Source organism: Lithobates pipiens, unplaced genomic scaffold, assembly GCF_037356315.1.
Source record: "Lithobates pipiens isolate NorthernLeopardFrog02 unplaced genomic scaffold, aLitPip1_a1.2 Scaffold_18, whole genome shotgun sequence".
Lineage (NCBI taxonomy): Eukaryota > Metazoa > Chordata > Amphibia > Anura > Ranidae > Lithobates > Lithobates pipiens.
The window spans coordinates 131,975,857-131,982,131 of record NW_027507758.1 but is presented as its reverse complement, the minus strand read 5'-3'; the positions used below and the strand labels follow the sequence as shown (position 1 = coordinate 131,982,131).

At 46.7% G+C, this 6,275-nt stretch overlaps 1 non-coding gene across 1 annotated transcript; it reads right to left on the bottom strand.

Moving 5' to 3' along the window:
* Nucleotides 1-2,610: 2,610 nt before the first annotated feature.
* Nucleotides 2,611-2,717, bottom strand: LOC143990682 (U6 spliceosomal RNA). The gene has a single exon (XR_013277404.1). It is a non-coding gene; the product is annotated as a U6 spliceosomal RNA (small nuclear RNA).
* Between the last annotated feature and the right edge of the window lie 3,558 nt (nucleotides 2,718-6,275).

Below are 6,275 nucleotides of genomic sequence, written 5' to 3'. Positions count from 1 at the left end.
AGCGTGCGAGGTAAACGTATGCGCGCATGCGCACTGTAGATGTGGGATACAGAGTGGGAGAGTGGAATACTCGTGTAGGAAACGGTTTAAATGCTGTAGTTCCTGAAGTATAGACCAGTAACATATATTTATACGCAGGGCTTGTAAGCTTTTGCATGCTCTTAGATTATTTTATTTTTTTAAAGAAGTACTAAAGTTGATCAGAGGGATGTTTCACATTAACACATAATGCTCTTTATAACACATGCCTGTTGGCAGTAGGGTTGCCACCTGTCCGGGATTCACCCGGACAGTTCGGGTTTTGAATCATGTGTTCGGGTTTCAGTTCACCTGAAACCCGGACACAATATTCAGACAGGAATGTGGCTCAGAACAGGGCCCCATAGGAGGGTGAGGGGGCACTATGCACGCCACATTACTATTCTCTTTGGAGCACCCAAAGGTGTCCCGGATCTGTTACAATCCTATAGTGTATGCTAAAAAATATATATTTTTGCTGTGCGTCGCTAAAGTGTTCGGGTTTGGCTTGAAGAAAAAGTGGCAACCCTAGTTGGCAGAGGTCAAGTCCTGGGGAAAAAAGTGTGGGAACTCCCACCCAAGATCCACTTGCCCACCAAAAAAAATAAAAAATGATATGCTCATATGCAGGAACGCTTCAAAAGTGGTATTTTTCATCCAATTTTCGTATTGTGTGTATGAAGCTTAACTGTTAGTACATAAAAAAAAAAAAAAACAATCCTCAATAAACATAAATACGGTAATTCTCTGAATAATCATCTTTCATTCAGTTGTGCTTCCATGCAAATGTGAACATCATCTGATCTTTATTGGGGAATTTTATTTTGTATATAGAGTGTTTATGTGGTGAGTTTACACTTTTCATTGAACAGAGTTTGGATAACACAGGGTTAAACAGAAAGGTCATAAATTAAAGCGGAGGTCCACCCTAAAGTGGACCTTCCGCTCATTGGAACCCGCCCCCCTCCGGCGCCACAATTGGCACCTTTCAAGGGGGAGGGGGGTGCAGGTACCCGTACAGTACAGGTATCTGCACCCACTTCCGGCGTAGATTCTGCAGAAGGTACGCCCCTTTCCGCAGAATCTACGCCCCTTTCCGAAGGTCCCCCGCTGCCTGCTGGGAAACACACGGATCCCAGAGACAGCGGGGACCATCCTTATTGCGCAGCGCGACTCGCGCATGCGCAGTAGGGAACCGGGAAATGAAGCTGAAAGGCTCCACTTCCTGATTCCCATACCCAAGATGGCGGCGGCAGCACCCGAGAGACGATCGAGAGATCGGCTTCGGGTGCCGACATCGCGGGCGCGCTGGGCGGGTAAGTGTCATTATTTTAAAAGTCAGCAGCTGCAGTATTTGTAGCTGCTGGTTTTTAAAAAAAAAGAAAAACGGCGCATTCCCGCTTTAACTGCACATTATCAGGACAGAATCCTTGGGGAGATAGTGATTAGGAGATGTATGTTAGCTTGGGGGAGCTGCAAACTCTGCAAGGTTCCAACACACACTCGCTGCTATTCCAACCCTTCACATACTTCTCTCCTGGCATTAAACTTTGCCAGGTATTGCGCTCAGCTTACCACCCCAAAATGATGTTCCTCCCTCAGCTCACCTCTCTCCCTGCATGTCCTGTGAGCAGAATAGCTGTGCTCCTCCTCTGGGTTCTCTCATCATATGGCACTGAAGATATAGAGGAGGGGGGATTCAGCGGGACACACAGAGCAAGTATGCAGAAGACTGGAGGGGGGAGATGAGGAGACAGAAAATCAGGAGGGGCCGACGGGGAGGAGCGCATCATGAGAGGTCTGACTAAATACAATCTCTTAGCAGCAGGGACCTGATCTACCCGTCAGCTAGCTGTGATTGACAGGTAGATCGAAGCGGAAGCTGTCATGGGGCCCCCTACTGGCAATGCCTGAATGGTCAGTCCACCCCTGGTGTGCGGCACTTACTATTGCGAGCTGTGTCCGTGGCTGCTGGTGTAGCACCTGCCACACAGCTCGCATACTTCAAAGTCTTGCAGGACATGGCTGCTAAAGGGAACTGAGTTCCTGTTGTGGAAAAAGTACAGGAACTCTGTTCCCATAACACAACCAATACCCTGAGATATACTGCAGAGGAGTAAGGCAAATACTTAAAGAGAAAGTAAACCCTGATGAGTTTACTTCCTCCTTCATTCCCTGCAAAGGCAAAGCATAATGGACTACTATGCATCGCATAGTAGTCCATTATGTGTCACTTACCTGACACAGGAGCCAGCGATGTCACCGCTGTCCCCTGTAGTCCGGCGCATCCATCTTCTCGGTGGGGTCTCGCTGCTCCGCTGCTGTCATTCGGCGAAGCCGCGATGACGTCACTTTCGCGCATGTGCACAGGAGCCGACACACGCGGCATCTTCGTCGTTGATGGTGCCGCGCTCAGTGCGCCTGCGCGCCGATGTCTACAGCGCATGCGCCGTAGACAGCGGTGCCTGTCTTTTTCAGCAAATATCTCCTAAACCGTGTAGGTTTAGGAGATATTTCTTGGACCTACAGGTAAGCCTTAATCTAGGCTTACCTGTAGGTCAAAGTGTGTTGTAAGGGTTTACAACCACTTTAAAAAATATAGAACGCTTCACAAATTTGCGTGTAATCCTTGCGCAGAGGCCATGCTAATCTTCTCTGTATCGTTCTAATTTTAGTATATGTCCTGCCGAAGCGAGGACACTTTGTTTTTATACTATATCGAATTATCACAAAATGAAACCATATAACATATATATATATATATATATATATATATATATATATATATATATATATATATATATATATATATATGTACAGGCATACCCCACTTTTACACAATGGAGTTTAATTACTAAAGCAGGAAAGTGCAAACTCAGGCTCACTTCTGCATAGAAACCAGTGAGCTTCCAGGTTTTATTACCAAAGCTTAATTGAACAAGCTGGGGTTAGAAGCTCATTGGTTTCTTTGCAGAAGTGAGCCTGATTTTGCACTTTCCAGCTTTAGTAAATAAACCCCATTGTGTAGTTAAAAGTGGGGTATGCCTGTGTGTATATATATATACACACACACACACACACACACACACACACACAGCATCAAGGCGGCTCTCCTGAGCTGGATCACGCGCGTACGTACCCAGCACTTCTGGGTAGAGGGCATGCGTGTGTGCCACTGGCAACCTGGCTCAGCTGTGATTAGACACAGATGCTGATCAACTAAGCACACATTTAACCCTTTGATCACCCTAGATGTTAAACCCCTTCCCAGCCCGTGTCATTAGCATAACTCCCAACTTTTTGAGATGGGAACAAGGAGCACCTATTAGCAAAAGTATGTAGGCACAGGATACACACCCCTGCCACACCCCCTTACCGTATAGTAAAATGACAGTGGCGGGGTGGCACTCTCGTTCTGGGATGACGTCATATGACAGCGCCCCAGAACCGCCACTCTCGCGTGCAAAAGGACATGATACCCCCTGATCTCGGTAAAGAGCCAATGACACGACTCTTTACCCATGTGATCGGCCGTGTCCAATCACAGACAGTAACATGCAAACAAGAAAGTGCCATTTATTGGCTCACTTTGACAGAGTGCAGGGAGGAGAGCCGATCAGCGGCATCTCTTTGCAGGGGAGACCTGTACAGGTAATCAGGGCATTGATTACAGTACAGCCCCAATAGTGCCCATTAGTGACATCTATCAGTACCCATTAGTGTTGCCTTTCTGTGCCTGCTCATCAGTAGTGCCCACCAGCGCTGCCTATTAGTGACGCATATCAGTGCAGCTTATCAGTGCCACCTCATCAGTGCCCATTAGTGCAGCCTATCAGTGCCACCTCATCAGCTCACATCAATGAAGGAGAACAATTGCTTATTTACAAAATTTACTGACAGAAACAAACAAAAACTATTTTTTTTCAAAATTTTCAGTCTTTTTTATTTTTTCTAGCAAAAATAAAAATCCCAGCAGTGATAAAATACCACCAAAAGAAATCTCTATTTGTGTGAAAAAAATTCTAAACATTTCATATGGGTACAGTGTTGCATGACAGCGCAATTGTTGTTCAACGTGTGACAGTGCTGAAAGCTGAAAATTGGCCTAGGCAGGAAGGGGGAGAAAGTTCCCAGTAGGCAAGTGGTTAACCACTTAAGCCCAGGAAGGATTTGCCCCCTTTATAAACAGGCTATTTTTTGCGTTACGGCACTGCGTTGCTTTAACTGACAATTGCGCAGTCATGAGACGCTGTACCCAAACAAAATTTACGTCCATGTTGATGGGGACAAGAGCCTCGTCCCAACAACCCTGCTCACATGCTCACTCTATGCTGCACTTTTGTATATGGGATTTATGAGGGGGTGACTGGAGTGCTTTCGTTTTTTTCTACATTATTTCTATTTATTTTGTATAATACTTTTTTTATTGAAATATTTTTTACATTACTGTATTCACATTAATTGGGTGGCTAACAAGCCCCCTAGTACTCTTTATAGAGACATTGGGGGTCTATTAAACATGGGGGGGGGCAGAAGGTTGCCCTCTGGGAGCCCTATAAAAATGATCAGGCTGCTTTAGAGCTGCTTGGTCATTTTTATCAGAAAGCCTTTCGCCGGCTCTTAAAACTGCTGTCAAGCTCACAGCTGCAGCAGCAGTTGTATGCTTGATTTAACCACTTGTTTACCATGGCATTTAGAAACCTGCTTTGGTAGACAAGTGGTTAAACATGGAGTGCTGTTCAGTGCGGCACATTGGTGTGAATGGAAACAATATGACATAAGACAAATAGCCTTGCCTTACGTGTTGGGACTGTGTTGGGCAATGCTGCCCAGTGCAGCCTAATGCATATGGTGTAAATGGGCCCCAGTTGTCACTGTGATGGAGATGTCCCTATTAATGATTTCTTCTCTATTCCTGTCTTAGTTACAGCTCAAAACTGCTATTAGAGTGATTGTGTTTACCTAAACATCTCAGATTCTTGTGCATTATTTTAATTGCATAGCACTGGACTTCTATTATTTGTATTTAGCCCCCATACATGGGGCTCTGGGATTTAGCTGTGGGTGGAGGGTAACGATGTCCTGACCAGCCCCGCAGTCGGCACCCTGTCAAACACTGAGGGGCTGACAGCTGCTGCGGCTGGACGGTGCACTGTATGATTGTGTAGGGCAGTATGCACCCAGGTGTGAATGCTTGTAATGCATATTTATTGCTTCTGGGCATTCATCCCTGGGTGCATACTGCCCCAAACATTTATAAAGCTAAAGCCTAGTACACACGGGCCGAATGTCAGCTGGCATCGGCCAGTTCAATAGAAAACGGGCCGACTTTCGGCCTATTTGTATGGCAGCCGAAGGCTCATGACCGAAAGAGATCTGCCGACTGGCTCCCGATCAGCACTCTCAGCCAATGGCTGAGAGCATTGACCGGAGTGTTCTGGTGGGGGGGCTTCCTTGTCAGAACGCAATAGCACAGCAACTAACATTGTTTAGTACAGTGGCTCTGATTTGAGCTGGGTTGAATAAAAAAACTAGTGCTGTGTACTAGGCTTAAGGGTTCCATCCAACTGCAGCAGCTGTCAGACTCACATAGAGTTTGACAGGCTGCTGGTAGCAGGGATAGACGGGACACATCCATGCCCTCCACCCACAGATAAATGCCAGAGCCCCATTCCTCGGGGGCTAAAAACCCAGTGTGCATGGGGTCTGATTGCTTCAGTTAGTGTTATTAAAACAATTGTAGCAACTTCATATGGTTCACAGCAGATGACATATATGTCCCCAGGCTGTGGTAATACAACAGCCTGCGTCTTCTGTCAGACCAGACTGAACCTAGGCCATCACTTTCTTGTCTTCCTTGCAGCCTTCCCTGCAGCCTTCCCTGCAGCCTTCCTTGCAGCCTTCCTTGGAGGCTGTGGCTCTGGAGGTGGACTTGTGGCAGAAGGAAGAGGAAGAGGATGGGCAAGCATACATAAGTGCATGTTATCACTTATTTGGCCACTCAACCCCTTCTGAATGGCCTCAAAAACAGATCTCTCACACCTGAGGCGTTGGCCCTCCTCCATTTGCTGCAATTTAGAAGCTACATAGCAGCCATAGGCCTCTTCAGCGTTGAGGGGGCTTTTCAGGACCACATTAGCATTCTTAATGAGGCCCAGTGCTGCCTCCTTCACGTTAATCCCCTTCCTGGTCCTTTTTGTTGGAAGGCAGAGGGGAGGCACCTGGGATTGGGTGAGGCTACAGGGCCCTGCCACCTC